The following is a 15962-nucleotide window of genomic DNA, read 5'->3' on the forward strand; positions in this document are numbered from 1 at the left end:
GTGAGGACCTGGAACTCGCTGCCGACGGAAGTGGTGGAAGCGGAGACACTCAATGTTTCCAAGGGGAGACTGGATAGGCACTTGAGGGAAATAAACTTGCAGGGCTACGGGGATAGAGCGGGGGAATGGGACTGACTGGATTGTTATACAGAGAGCCGGTAAGGACTCGATGGGCCGAATGGCCTCCTTCTCTGCCATATGACTGTACCATTACTGACCCTGTTCGTATCAGCACTGACTGTCATAGTACCGATTGTGTCTGTATCATGATTCATTGATTAACTCTATAACGGGATTCATTGCCTATCTGTAACAGAACAAATTGAATCATTACGTGCCGGTATCATTTTTAACAGCTGGTATCTATTGGAAGTTTCACAACGCGCTGTGTGCTTGTGACTTGTTTGAATAAGATCAGTGAGCAAGAACTGGGGACACACAAGGTTGTATCAGTTGATCGTTGCCCTTTTAAGTCTCTGCCCAATAGACGGCAGGGTGTGTGTGTGTTGCAAGAGTGATGTCATCTGTTGGGCAGGTCTTATTCTTTTCCGAACCTGGGTGTGTTTAGAGCAGAGTACATGTGATCTCCCAGTGCGCTGATTACTATGTAAAAGAGATTCGTGAAGTGCTTGTGAACTGGGAGCGAAGAGTCTGCAACCAGCGAGGGTTTGCTCGCAGCCGCACAGGAGAGCTTTCTTCTGATATACCGAGCCTACCAACTGAACAGAGGGAAAGGAAACAAATAAATAAACTTCATCCGACGAAGCAGGGTCCTTTTTTTTCCACAGTGCAGAAAGTCCTGGGAATTACAACTTGCTGATATGCCAAGCAGAATCCTGAGCGGTGGGAGAGTGGATTAAGTGCTGATCAGCTCTGGAACTGCTGTTAAACCCGTGTGAAAAACAGAAGCAAAGCCTGAGGTTTTTTTTTAAAAAAGGAAACTTTTCAAGGTAAGGAGACAAACAGATTACTGTTAGTTTATCAGGGGAGTGATAGTAATTGTGCATTTTTAATCTCATTCTTCCTCCTCCTGTGGAACTTTTTTTTTCTGGAGGGGGAGCGGGGGCAGCATGTTCTGCTGAATACTTTTAAACAGAAAAAAAGTTCAGTCCCTTTTGTCCTTATTGTTTTATTTGAGGTGAATGAATAGTTGCAGAAAGGGGGAGGGGGTGGATGGGGCAGACGAGGGGGGGAGACAATTCATTGCTGTCATTCACCGGCAGCTGTTCTTTTCTTTCTCGTTGTGGGTCTTCTCCTTTGGGTCACTGGAGAGCTCACATATTCAAAAGGGGGCAAAACTTTTTTTGGGGCGGGTGGGTGGGATTTAACCACAGCTCTCGGGAGAATGGACCTGAAATCTTGGTGAACAAACTGTTAGTTCTGTGAGAGAGGTTGTATGTTGGAAGTGACAGTAAGGTGAGGTGCTTCACACAGGAGCTGCATTCTTCTCTGGGGTCTCCTCAGCAATTGTGGAAGAACTGCCTGAAATTCCAACAAACTCCAAACATTGTTTTATTTTTTCGAAACGTTGACTCTATTTTCTCTCCACGGATGTTGCCTGGCCTGCTGAGTTTTTCCAGCATTTTCTGTTGTTATATTGGTTTTTTTTTTTGTTGGAATTACAAAGCAAGTAAAGGTAGGACATTTTCCTGGGCAACGTTGTTGATTCATCCACCAACATTTATAGACTCCTGGCTCTGGTGTAATGGGGGCGATGCACAGAATTGAGGCCCACGATATGACAGTAGACAGGGATTGTATGGCACTGTACCTGTTTTAAACGGCTTCTTACAGCTGCAATGCATCTTGTCTTTCTCGGGCAGTAGGTGGTGTAGCCACTCTTTAAACAAAACTTTTCATTTAAATGTTCACTTTTCCTGGCTGTGGTGCTGTACTGAGGGGTGGGGAGATGTGCTATTATAATGATTCACTGATGGTGCAGTCACTCCCTGCCCCCCCAGGTATTGTTAGTTCAGAGCTTCCCCCTTGGAACATTGCTAGCTTTGGATTTATTTTAAATGATATGGGCCCACCTTGTTTTCGTAACAACAGATTGGAAGACATAGTTGGCCCATCTGTACCCTATGCTACTCTCTCATTGATTTGTGTTCACTGCCAAACATCTATCCTGTTCTCTTTTTTTTTGAATTTGCCAACATTGTTCTCCACTGCCTCCCTGAACATCTGTTCTATTTATTCACCACCCTCTGTGTGAAGTAGTTAGATCTAAGCTATGTGGGTTCCCTCTTCTGGTCTCAAGTTTGTGTTTTTTTTTTGTAGATGTGAACTGTTTATTGTGGTGGAGCCGTATGTCTATTGCTGCGGTTCAGATACTGAGTTTTTTTTTAAAGTATACTGTAGCCATGATTTTATTGATCAGCCATGATCTTATTGAATGGTGGAGCAGGCTTGAAGGGCCGTATGGCCTACTCCTGCTCTTATTTCTTATGTTCTATACCACAGGAGCAACTTTTTCCTCATTTTCTCTTCTCCCAGCTTTTCCCTGAACAACATGGTTTCTGTGGCCAGGGGGTGGGGTGGGGGGGGGATTGGTCCCCTCCTCCCAGGCCACTACGATTACAGCTCCCATTAATTCAACAACAACTTCAGATCCCCCATCTCCTCACTCCAGTCTCCCTATATCCATTTTGGATCCCTGTTTAAATTTTTCTCCCCTTTTTCCCATGCTTGACCTATCCCCAGGCAGATTAGGAACTCGGCGGATTGGGAGATTGAACTGGGAAATGTGCCATTTTCACTCAACACCACTCCCAAATTATCCAACTGAGATTGCAACTGACTGCACGGATAATTTGGAAAAGGGGGAGTAGAAGAGAAAGGGGATGAATCCATGTTGGGTTGTACTTTTTCCATCCAATTTTCTTCCTCCCCCCCCTCCCCACCTGATGGCATGGATTTCCTTTTTGGGGTATGGTTCCATGGGTGGCGATCACTCTCTCCGGTATCGCACCTAAATGGCTATTATTCATGTCACCCTTGTTTGAGAGTTTTGGCAGGCTACCCAACTATATGTAGGACAACACAGCCAAGCCAAATCCTGTCCACATTTGACATCCAGAAGCAGGCACTTCTAGTAGGGGACTGTTGCTGTAAAATGATCAACCGTAGGAACCCTAGCAGGTTCCTCCTCCATCTAGGGGGTCCGTGACCAACTGGAGTGCCCGTATTGCTGCTCCAGTTGTGATCAGCTAACCGCGCAGGAATTGAGCTCGGTCTCTACGGCCCAGGGGTGGTGACTTTAACTGTGAGCCATTAGGGGAGCCCAGGTCATACTTTCTACACCACCTACTTTGAAGAATCCATCCTTGCTGTGGGACAGTAAAAATATCTAGTGTGCAGCGTATACATGTATATACAATAATAATAACTGGTGGTGGTTGATAGCTGTGAGGAGTTTTAATACTTTTATGCACCCATCCTTCTCGGCATTCCCAGGTTAAATGCCCACGTTTGATTATCTGCCATTCGATCACTCCTTTGATTAGCTTGCCATGGTGTTGTCTTGATCATGTGCACAGGCAGGGTTCGTGGCTGCTAGTAGTAGAATATTATTACCTTTTTTATATCAAAAATGAAACCGGATCTCGGCCATGGTGAAAGTAAGGGGGCGCTACATTTAGGGACGGGAAGATCAGCAAGGGTTCCCACCCTTCCTTATAAAGTGACCCTGGCTGGAAGTACACATTGTGGGTGGGATGTCGGACGACGACAGGTTCCTGCTCGGGTGTGGCATCCGCCAGGGTTGGATAGACACTGTCGAGGCTTACACCAAGAATGGCCTCTTGGGTGAGGAGCCCGTGGAACTGTACCCTAATGAGAGAGTCAGATTCCTCCTCGATGGTGTGCGCTGGCGACTTATTTCTTCTGCCAGCTGCACGGCCTCAACTACGACACGCAGCTCCTGTTTGTGGAATTGGGCCGTACATCATGCCTGCCTGCGGGAGCTGCCTGTCTTCTACCAGGAACTGCAACGGGTCTGGAACAGCGTCGCCTCCAGCCGGAGTACTCCCCCGTCGGGAATGGCGACTGTCCTTCGGGAGCCGCTGTTCAGGAATCCGCACCTCCGTGACCACTGGTCCGGGCGCCTGATGGAGGGGAGGGCTGTGCGTGGTAGGGTGACTAGAATCGGGGACCTGCTCGATGGCAGAGGAGTGGGTTGGATGGCGCCAGAGGAGCTGGCGCAGCGCCTGTGCTGGCCCAACGTCTGGTTTGCGACCAAAACCATCGAGGCACTGAAAGTGGCACAGGGCCTTCATTCCACTAGGTGTATCGAGGAGGCTCAAGCACGTGGGGCGATCCCGTCCGAACTGACCCCCGTTCGGACGGAATTCCTCATCGGCGCGCAGCCCTGAATCCCCTCTCGGGAACCGGTGCCTCACAACTTGAGCCGTCTCGGGGAAATAGCCCCCATGCCTTTTAGCTCTGCACGGAGGGGTTTCCTGTACGGGCTGCTCCTGCACACTTTCCACTTTGCCATCTTCGTCTGCCGTCCGGACACGCCTTGGCATGCCATCTTGCCGTCAGGCGGAGGTCCCCAATGGAGGGCTCTCTTTATCTATTGGGGACTTGGCCCGGAGGGTGTTGCACGGAGCAGTCCCGTGCAATAAGATTTTAAGCAGGTTCACGGACTCCCAGACCGCTTGCCATTTCTGCGGCCTAGAGGAGTCCGTGTTCCACATTTACACTGAATGTGAGAGGTTGCAGGCCCTCTTTTCAATATTTGAAGGGGCTGCTCCTTGATTTTTGGTTGCACGTCAGTCCCACACTCCTGATCTTTGGTCACCCGGTGCGGAGGGGAGCGGGCAGATCGGATGACCTCCTCGTGGGATTGGGCCTGGCGAAGACGGCCATAAACGGGTCCAGGCAGCGGGCGGTCGAGGGGGTCGTTCGGCCCGATTGCCTGCCTCTCTTCCGCGGCTATGTTCGCGCCCGGGTGGCCCTGGAGATGGAACACGTGGTGTCTGCCAGCACACTTGAGGCCTTCTGCGACTGGTGGGGACTGGAGTGCGTCATCACCCCGAGCAATATGATCTTAATTTGAATTGTTAAGTTTTATTTGAAGTTTTGCTAAGTTGCAGTTAAATTGTTTCAACCAAATTGAGCAATGAGTGAGTCAGTGCCCTAAGGAGAGGAAGACGGGAGAAAACTTGAATTAAACAAAGCTGAATCTGATCACCCTGCAAGTTTTTGATGTTTATCTCAGTTTGAGAGTGATAAATACTGCAGGCCTCTTAAAAATGCCTTGCGGCTGCTCTGTAATAAGCAGGAGTTATGCCACATTTGGACTGAATCTATGGGGAAAATAGTATTGTGACTTGCTAGATCTTAACTTGACTGTCTAACTGCTAAACAGTCAGTGTTCTATGATTGCTGTGATGTAAGATAATTCAAGTTATCAGATGCAGATTTTGAGATGAGGTTTATATTTTAGTCTGTGGTTGACTGCTGGTTGTAGTTCTGTTACTGCCTTTTAAGTAGCATAAGTAAGCTGTCCCTACCTGTTAATTCATTTCCCTGATCTCCAAGATTGTGTCATTGGAGTCTGCTTGTTTTTACTAACGCATAGTTTTTTTTTCAAATCTAGAAGTTGTAAATTTGTTGTCATTTAAAGATATTTCAGATTATTGTGGAGTGATCTCATTTAAGTGCAGGATGCAAGCGCTGTGATTGTGAGCAGGTGTGCGATGTAACCGGAGAATCACAGGCTTTTCAATGACATACTGGGTAATTCGCTAAAGTACCTTGCGTTTTAAGGTGGTTTTAATCGGTTAAGATTGTGCAGCTGTGTCACAGGGTCCAGAGCTGGACTGCAGTGATGATGAATTTCCACAGTAATCAGTCCTGGCTCCATGTTGGTTATTAATACCCTTGGCATAATGTTGTGGTTTGCCGATGAAGCTCGACTAACATTGGCAAGTACAATGTCCCTGCCCTTGCACATCAAAGCTCCTCGTAAAGAAGAGTTATAAATGCTGTTTAATATCAATAAATGTAAGGCAGTCCGCCTAGGAGCTCAAATAGGGAAACAGGAAAGAAAACTCTGGTCAGTTGTATCATCTGCCTCTTCCTTCTCTTTTTCCCTTCCATGAAAATGTGTTTTGTAATGTGAGATGGAGATTGGCATGATGTACAACCAGCTGTACAGAGAATAAGGGCAACCAATTAATATTAAAACACCTAAGAGCCCGACTGAAACCATAATGTGAGGATTGTAATAGGGTTGGTCACTATATGGGCTAAAGGATGCCAAGAATACTAAGAAAGGCAACTGGAATGCTTGCGATCTCAATCTTTTGAGCTACATCATTGACTCGGAAGGTCTGTTTTTCTTCCGTTTGCCATGTGCCCGAGAAATGGCTGCAATGCAGAGAAAAAAGAGGCACTTGTAGGAATGGCTAGATTCCTAACTAAAGGACTGAGGTCGAGTCAGTCTATCAAACAAACGATGTTTAATACTAATCATCAGAGTTTAAAACGAAAAGAGAGGAGAACTACATTACAGGTTTGTACTCTTTGCTGGCTCCACGAGGACTGGCTAGGGCGGCTCCCCAGCATGACGTCATGACGTTTTCCTGCCGCTGGAGGATCACGTGATCAATGTGATGACATCATCGCGTTTGGTCTCATTCTTAAAGGGACCGCGCTATGTACATGCAATGATATGAACAAAGATACAGATTCATTCTGTAGCTAATAATTTGTTAAAGATAATTATGTACATTAGATCAGAGTCCCCCTGGTGGCTCTGCCACACACTAATCCTTTGCTCCCATTTAGCTCCTGAATAGCACTGTACCCAAAATCTTTCTTGTGGCTTTTCTGCTGTCTGCACCTGAAGAGGGCACAATAATGCAAATGAAAGTCAGTGGGCTTTGCATCCAGATTAGTGCTGGGTATAGTTCATGGCCAAACTGCCCCCACACAGACTTGGCACGACTGGAAAATAATGTCCAAAAACAAGCCAACTGAACATATACACAGGTGAACATTTGTTAATTCTTCAAAGTTTCAATTGGCTTCCTGCTCTCCAGTGCGTGGATTGAACTTGGCAGCCTGTTTCATTTTGTGAGACTTGACGAAGTTTGAGCACTGCGGTTGTGCAGTGCACTTCTGATGTGATGTGCTCACATTCCTCTTGGCACTGAGAGGAAGATTAGCCTTGGGGAGGTCAACCTGTGCTTGCTGCACTGAGTAGGATATCATTTTTGTATGTGTAAATTTTGAGGGGTCCATCCCATGTCACTGTCATACGTGCAAACTTAAGTGTTACGCTTGAGCATTTTAAAGAGAACAAAATGCTGAGAAACTTTTCCCTTGGCAGAAAATACCTTCTAATTGACTTGAGGGGTCAGACCTTAAATAAAGCCAGTCTGACCTCTAATTGACCTGGCCATCTTCCTCAGAACAATTAGCCTTTACTTGACCCAGGAAGGTACAGCGATTACACCTTGGGTTTTAAGTGGACCCACTAAATTGTACACCGATGCCCTTCAGCAGCAGAATAATACACGGCGTGCATCGTGTGATATAATGTTCCCGTGGTTATAACCCAGCAGATCAACCTGACGTACTGTGAGCAGGGCCATGGGAGATCCATTAGTATTTTCAAGCAACGAAAGGAATAGTCAAGGTGGAAGTTGAGAAGTGCTTTGTGTGGCTCAGGACCAAAGACGTAGGGATCACAATTATAAAGGGAGGGGGGGGGAAAAAAGTGCATAAAATGCAAGGTGGCCGGCACTTACTTTGTCATGAATTGAATTGTGAGGATATGTGGCTTCGAAACGATCGATTATTTTTTTGAGGGTCCAACTTTATGAGCAGTTCATTAACTATGAAGAAAAACAGACATTTTCACACTTGTCGTTAATAGATCATTTCATCCTCTTAAAGTGGTTGGGCTTTTCTCGTTCGTGTTCTGTTCCAAGTTGTAAAGATTCTTCTAATGCTCGAGGCATTCTGCTCAACCCATACTTCCAGTAAACGGGGAAACTTTTTCCTTTTTGAAACTTGTTTTTGCTGTGCAGATGGAATGATTAAACCATGAATTAGTGCTGGGAATTAGACACTGGAGGAGTGTTGTGTATACAGAGAGATTGTTTGGAGCCCTGGAATTTCCATTTAATTCTGGTGCACTTGGCCTGACTCCGGAGTGGGGGGATCATGATTAATTGCAAGCACTCCAGAGCTACAAGGACACTGGTACTGTACAGAATGCCTCGGGCGTCCCCTTTCGAAGTGGCACAAGACCTAACAAAGGGTTACAGAGTTCTTAAATAAACAGACACGATGCATTTTTATACAAATTCTCAAGGAAGGTGAAGACTGGAGACACTTTGTGCTCTCTAGAATACCTTCAACGGCTGCTATGTGGATCACAGAAATTTATGGCACAGAAGGAGGCCATTCGGCCCATCGTGTCTGTGCCGGCCAAAAAAGAGCTCTCCAGCCTAATCCCACTTTCCAACTCTTGGTCCGTAGCCCTGTAGGTTACGGCACTTCAAGTGCATATCCAAGTACTTTTTAAATGTGATGAGGGTTTCTGCCTCGACCAGCCTTTCAGGCAGTGAGTTCCAGACCCCCCACCACCCTCTGGGTGGAAAAATTTGTCCTCCACTCCTTCTACCAATTACTTTAAAGCTATGCCCCCTGGTTATCGATCCCTCTGCTAAGGGATATAAGTCTGGGGCGGGGGGGGGGGGGAGGGAGACTGGGGCGGGGGGGGGGGGAGGGAGACTGGGGCGGGGGGGGGGAGGGAGACTGGGGCGGGGGGGGGAGGGAGACTGGGGCGGGGGGGGGGAGGGAGACTGGGGCGGGGGGGGGGAGGGAGACTGGGGCGGGGGGGGGGAGGGAGACTGGGGCGGGGGGGGGGAGGGAGACTGGGGCGGGGGGGGGAGGGAGGCGGGGGGGGAGGGAGACTGGGGGGGAGGGAGACTGGGGCGGGGGGGGGGAGGGAGACTGGGGCGGGGGGGGGGAGGGAGACTGGGGCGGGGGGGGGGAGGGAGACTGGGGCGGGGGGGGGAGGGAGGCGGGGGGGGAGGGAGACTGGGGGGGAGGGAGACTGGGGCGGGGGGGGAGGGAGGGAGACTGGGGCGGGGGGGGAGGGAGGGAGACTGGGGCGGGGGGGGCGGGAGGGAGACTGGGGGGGGAGGGAGAGAGAGGGGGACGGGAGGGAGACTGGGGCGGGGGCGGGGGGGGAGGGAGAGAGAGGGAGACTGGGGGGACGAGGGAGACACGGGGGGGCGGGGGCGGGAGGGAGACTGGGGCGGGGGGGGAGAGAGAGGGAGACTGGGGGGACGGGGGCGGGGGGGAGGGAGAGAGGGAGACGGGGGGGGGACGGGAGGGAGACTGGGGCGGGGGGGGAGGGAGGGAGACGTGGAGAGAGGGAGAAGGGGGGTGGGGGTGGAGAGAGGGAGACTGGGGCTCTGGCTGGGGTGACTGTGGAATGGGGGCTCGGGGAGGGAGGGAGACTGGGGCGGGGGGGGGGCGGGAGGGAGACTGGGGGGGGAGGGAGAGAGAGGGGGACGGGAGGGAGACTGGGGCGGGGGCGGGGGGGGAGGGAGAGAGAGGGAGACTGGGGGGACGAGGGAGACGACGGGGGCGGGGGGGAGGGGGGGCGGGGGCGGGAGGGAGACTGGGGCGGGGGGGGAGAGAGGGAGACTGGGGGGACGGGGGCGGGGGGGAGGGAGAGAGGGAGACGGGGGGGGGACGGGAGGGAGACTGGGGCGGGGGGGGGAGGGAGGGAGACGTGGAGAGAGGGAGAAGGGGGGTGGGGGTGGAGAGAGGGAGACTGGGGCTCTGGCTGGGGTGACTGTGGAATGGGGGCTCGGGTGGGGTGGAGGGAGGCTGGGGGTTTGGGAGGTGGGGATGAGAGGTTGACTGGAGCTTGGGGAGGTGGCGAGGGAGACAGGATCGGGGGAGACTGGGGAATGGGGGCTCGGGGTGGGTGAGAGGGGAAGACTGGGGGAAAAGGGGGGGAGAGGGAGAATGGGGTGGGTGTGGGCCCCAGCTTTTCCCACAGTCTGGAGCAGTCGCTGCAAGGTGGTGAGTGAGAGTGACACTTAAATTGGAGCAGCCAGTGAAGGGGTGAGTGAAAACTGGGAACCTTACTGTGGGTAAATGGGGAAAGATTATTTCCACTGGTGGGATCCCAGGGATTCTAACTGGAAGAAATAAGGGGGAAGGGAAGTGAAAGGTTCTTGAATTGAGCGACTATTAGACCGTGGGCTCCTTTACCACGTGGCTATTAAGTTAGATACTAAAACTTCACTTTAAAGGGAATGTGATAAATATTTGATTCTGTTTAGATGTCACGTGGTCAGGCATCACCGCGTCAGATGTCATGTGATCAGAATGTCAGGAGTGCCTTCAACCAGAGTTGACAACTGTGTGTGTGGACCTTGCACTGGCAACAACATGTGCAAATATACACAAGACATTTGCATTTTCATGATGCGTCATCTAATAACCTTGTCTGGCCTGCTAAGGGCATTGTGACTGTTTAATGCATCAACATGTTGGAGTTGTGTTGCGAAATGGCGGCATGGTTATGAGCACGCTGATGCACAGAAGCGGCTCAGTATCGTCCTCTGGCCCACCCATTGCCTCACCGATGAAAGTTTCCCAGGCCTGTTACCTGGGCCAGGCTTTCATTGATACTGAAGCTAAATGATGCTATAAATGAGTGACATGTAGAGGTTGCTTGGGTGTCGCTCACTTTATACTTTATACTCACTTTACTATGTAACGGATCTACGGCCAACCGCAGTTTGGGCTTTGGTATCGGCACTGTGATGTGAACACGGTAGTGCTGGTGTGTGGGTCAGCTTCCCCTCTGACTTCTGAGCGGTTCGAATCGCTCCCATTCCCTTGATTCTAGACCTTGGGCTTATTTGGGGGTTGTGACAAAAGTGCAGCAGACAACTGGTTTTGGTGCAAGAAACTTTGATCTTTATTCAAGAAAGAAAATATAACACAGCAATCTTCTACTCTAATAAAAATGGGGAACACTTCGATACATACGAGGAAAAATACCTCGCCCCTCCCAATCTCACTTCCTAGCTAAGTTGGACTCTAGAGGACCAGGGATAATGCTCACCAAAACGAATCCTTGACAGTTGAGCTGGTTCACGGTTTCGGGGTTCGCTGGATGTGTTGGTCTGCCGTACCCCGTACGCGGTAGAGGACTTCGACTATCTGCTGGTCAGTCTTTGCGAGTCCGCTGATGCGGTAGGGTGCGTTTTGGATCTATGGGGTGAGTACCCACTTTTCGCCAGTAGAGATAGGGTTTAGAGTTCCTTTTTAAGTAAAAAATCTTACCCGGGGTAAGTCAGGAATAGATTGTGGAGTGGAAACTTTCGAATCTTCAGTTTTTCTCTGGAGTTGTTTTTCTTTGGTCGCGGTGGCTCAATATTACCGAATTGGTTGGTGGTAATATTTTGTTGGTAGTTTCGTAAGGCTCTTGTTGCCATGGGGTGTCCGATGGTGTCCTGGGTCACTGAAGCTGTTGAACTTGGGTGTACAGTAGAAAGCTGTCTCGTTTCGATGCTTCGGTTTCTCTTGTGTGTTGCTTCTGGGGCGAGCTTTCTGAGCGAGAACTTCTTGAGTTGTCTCGAACTTCTGGAGAGTTTACCTTCTTTAGAAAACAGGCCTTTAATTATACTAATTGGGGCCTCCTAATCTGCACGCCAAATCAGTCCCGGTTTATTGTTTGATTTGGGCGGGCTCGTTAAGGTAAGTTGATTAAGAAAATGTGAAAAATGGTTTCGGGATGTTGTACTGTTTAGTCAATGAGTTGTTGATCGCCTAGTTCATTGTCATAGTTATATTGAGGTTTCGAGTATCCTGTCTGAGCCTGAGATTTCTATGTAGGGTGGCGAGGTGATTTGCATTATGCATGTTTTGGATGGGTCCTGTGTTTTGGGTGGGGACTGATCCTTCGTGGATCGATTGTTAGGATGAATTGAGGTTACACAGTTCCCCAGACAATTTGATTTACGCCAATATCCAAACTGTCTTTACAGAGGTTGATCCTGTTTCCTGTTGCAGCCTTTTCTCCCTGTACAGGTCCAAACATGCCTCTTATTTTATCATCCTGAAACTTGTTTAGAAAGAGTCCAAAGTCATTTTCCTTAGGGTTTTCTTCTAGCTTTGGGGGATCTGTGAATTTTGAGAATCTTACAGGTGCCTCCAGAGGCACAAAATATCCTCTGCAGGCCAACTTACCTGGCTGCGGGTGGCGTCTTTGAAATGAGGTGGTCACAGAGCACCAGATTAGGGGCAGTTTTGGGCTGTGGCCTCACGCCCACTAACAGATCAGTGTCAGTCGTGGCTCAGTTGGTAGCACCCTCCGGTTACTCCAGAGCTGCAGCGCAAGACTCCTAATAAGAGATTTCCTTAAATTAATACGGTGGAGAAGTGTCAGCCGTGGCTCAGTGGATAGCATTCTCAACACTGAGTCAGAAGGTTGTGGGTTCAAGTCCCACTCCAGGGACTTGAGCACAAAATTCTAGGCTGACACTCCCAGTGCAGTGCTGAGGGAGTGCTGCACTGTCGCAGGTGCCGTCTTTTGGATGAGACATTAAACCGAGGCCCCGTCTGCTCAGGTGGATGTAAAAGATCCCATGGCCACTATTTTGAAGAAGAGCAGGGGAGTTATCCCAGGTGTCCTGGCCAATATTTATCCCTCACTCAACATAACAAAAACAGATGATCTGGTCAGTATCACATTGCTGTTTGTGGGAGCTTGCTGTGCGCAAATTGACTGCCGCATTTCCTACGTTACAACAGTGACTACACTCCAAAAAAATAGTACTTCATTGGCTGTAAAATGTTTTGGGATGTCCGGTGGTCATGAAAGGTACTATATAAATGCAAGTCTGTCTTTCTTTCTGTCCAAACTCAAGTTGCAGTCAATAGATGGGAAGAGACTTTCATCACAGTAGTCTAGGCTGTCCTTGAATCCTTATTCCAGAGGTGAAAGGCCAGTATCCAATGCACTGTACCACCCAGTCCCCAGTTTTTAGTTCTCGCAGGTAACAGTGAGGACATCTGTAACATTAAGCAGCAATTGCGGGCAGCAATGCACACGGATGATCATTATTGGTTCACTTTTGTGCACAGACATTGTTTGTGTGTGTCTGTTCCCCATGCGCACCCACACCAATAACATGAGTGTGCATTGACATCAGAACAGGCTTACACGCTGACTTTGAGACTACTGTCAACTTTTATAATAAAGTTTGGAGGAAGAGCAATTTTTTAAAAAAAGGCATGTGTTTATTATTAGATTTCACTGGTGGGTCACAATCCAATTTACCGTTCCAAGTGTTCTAGGTATCGGGGATGGTGCGATGGGCAAGCTGATTGCCTGAGTCAATACTCCACAGAATGGTAGGATGTAGGCTCTACGCCACGATTCCCTGCATAGTGAATTTCCAATCCCAGCTGGCCCTGTAAGCGGAGGCCTAGAGCACTGCCCTACAGCGAGGGAAAATCCAAGAGTGGGTTCCCCTGGGGGGCTCCCTCCTCCCAGCAGTTACCTCGAGTGACATTGACTGAGTTCTCTGGACCAGTTTCTCTTTTGTAGTAAGATGTATGGTGAGGAGTGACCCAAAGAGAGGCAAAAAAATCAACATGGGAAATGGTGACAGATATTCAAGTGTGCTGTATTGACATTTATTTTAAGATTCTGTGCAAATCCTTCGAGAGAAGGATCCACGCTTAGAAATGATAAATATTACAGATGCAAACCTGTCTCTGGCTGAATTTTTAATTCATTGAAGGTCTCGCACTCACACTAACAGGCTCTATACCCGGGGGGGTGGGGGGGTGAATCTCCAGATAGTCCTTGTGAAAGGGTAGTGGTCCCCATGGTGCAGACCTTGTGCACAGACACTGTGAAGTAATAAAAAATCTCCCAGGCGAAAGAAAGAGCTCATTGGTGACCGGTGACTTCATCACGAAGGATCTTATCTATTGTGTAATGTGACATTTAATCTGTACTGATTCATGCACCCATGGTATTTCTGGACCAGGATAAGATGCACTGACTTCGTGAAGCCATGACCTATTTGTACCAGGATAAAATGTACGGAGTAAAGCAGCTGGCTGTATAATCGGAGAGCGGTACGGTTGATGGAATCTACCCATTTTTTTTGTTTCCAGTTTTTTTTTTTTTTTTTTTTTTTTTCCCCCCCCATCTTTTTTGAAGGCATCACCTCCTTGCTGAGATCATGGAATGATACAGCATAAAAGGCGACCATTCGGCCCATCATGCCTGTGCCAGATAGTGTCCTATGAATGCCAGCTGAAACATAGAAGATAGGAGCAGGAGTAGGCCATTCGGCCCCTCGAGCCTGCTCCGCCATTCAATGCAATCATGGCTGATCATCCAAACTCAGTACCCTGTCCCTACCTTCTCCCCATATCCCTTGATCCCTTTAGCCTTAAGAAATATATCCAACTCTTTCTTGAATATGTTCTCCGATACTTCTCCCAAGTGGCCATCCTTCATATGGGAGCATCAGGAGATTAATCAACCGCCTAGAGCATCACGGCCAAGCCCAATCCACATGAGCATCAGTGATGTGGAGCAACAACCATGACTGATTTTCCCCCTCCCTCACTCCATCTAACGCATCTCTTTTTGACGTAGGTTGCAGAGTACCTATAGTAGATATTGGCCACTTTAACTTGGACTAGGAGTGGAACCCAGGACCTTCTGGTCTGCACGAATGCAGCATTGTTGCTATTTATGATGCACACTCAATCCCGATGATGTGTGGAAGTTTTATTTTAAACGCCCGCGGCTCAGGATGAACAAACAATGGGCAGTTGTCCTCCTCATCTTCAATTCAGGTTAATGCCACGACTGTCTGAGAAATGAGCGGATTTACTTATTGGGAAAGGCTGAACAGGCTGAGGCTCTCTTCTCTCAAAGAGAAGGCTGAGGGGTGACGACATAATTGTAGAGAAGATGTTTCCACTTGTGGGCGAGACCAGAACGAGGGGCCACCAATATAAGATAGTCACCAATAAATCCAATAGGGAATTCGGGAGAAATTTCTTTACCCAGAGAGTGGTAAGACTGTGGAACTCGCTACCACAGGGAGTGGTTGAAGCGACTCTCGTAGATGTCTTTAAGGGGAAGCTAGATAAACATGTGAGGGAGAAAAGAATATAAGGATATGTAGATAGGTTTAGATGAAGTAGGGTGGGATGAGGCTCGTGTGGAGCATAAACACTGGCACAGAGCAGTTGAGCCGAATGGCCTGTTTCTGTGCTGTAGCCTCTATCAATGTTCCCTTTAAGCTGTGTGGCCGCGCAGTGTTCTGCAGTTTCCGTGCAGCCGGCTCAAATAGGAAAAACCGCGCATGAGCGGCATTTTTAACGGGCCGCGCACCCCCCAAAAAAAAAAAAAAATTCAAGAGAACATTGGACTCTATGGAATTCTATTGTACCGAAATTGTAAACACCGCTTCCCACACGTACATTTTCTGCAAGAATGGCAAGTATGCAAATACTTGTGCGCATCGCAAGTGTTGACAATGCTGTGCGAGCCGCACGTGGAGGCAGAGCTAATGCACTTGCTCCCTGGGCAATGGGCTGGCCTCTGGGAATTCAGCCATCCTCTCGAAGGCGAGTGACATCAGCCTTGGTGATGTACGGTGAGCTTAACTAAACAGTTAAGAGTATTTAGTTAAGCTCCCCGTACATGAGATAATGCCTCGCCTACCCACAACAGCAAAGCCAAGATTGGGAATTTTCTCTCCTAGGGGGGATGGTAAAACTTGAGTATAGTTGGTAAAGGATTCACCTCCATGTAAGATGCTTGGGTATGTTGTGCTACTAGACTTTAGCCTATCCTCTATCAGCAATGCCATGCGAGATCTACTAGTATTCATGTATTTTTTTTCTATTGGCCCTTCCTTGTCTGAAGGCAC

General features: G+C 48.8%; 1 protein-coding gene across 2 annotated transcripts in view; it reads left to right on the forward strand.

Moving 5' to 3' along the window:
* The first annotated feature begins 453 nt into the window (after window positions 1–453).
* The window catches only part of LOC147111227 (plexin-B1-like), a 246671-nt gene continuing 231162 nt past the window's right edge, over window positions 454–15962 (forward strand). The window contains exon 1 of one of the 2 annotated variants that reach the window (XM_086001911.1): window positions 454–950. The gene's annotated coding sequence lies outside the window, so the exon portion shown is untranslated. The remainder of the gene's footprint in view (window positions 951–15962) is intronic. The other variant, XM_086001910.1, reaches the window with a different exon arrangement.

Source organism: Somniosus microcephalus, chromosome 11, assembly GCF_052327205.1.
Source record: "Somniosus microcephalus isolate GS21.2 chromosome 11, FLI_Smic_1.0, whole genome shotgun sequence".
In the NCBI taxonomy this organism is placed as follows: Eukaryota; Metazoa; Chordata; class Chondrichthyes; order Squaliformes; family Somniosidae; genus Somniosus; species Somniosus microcephalus.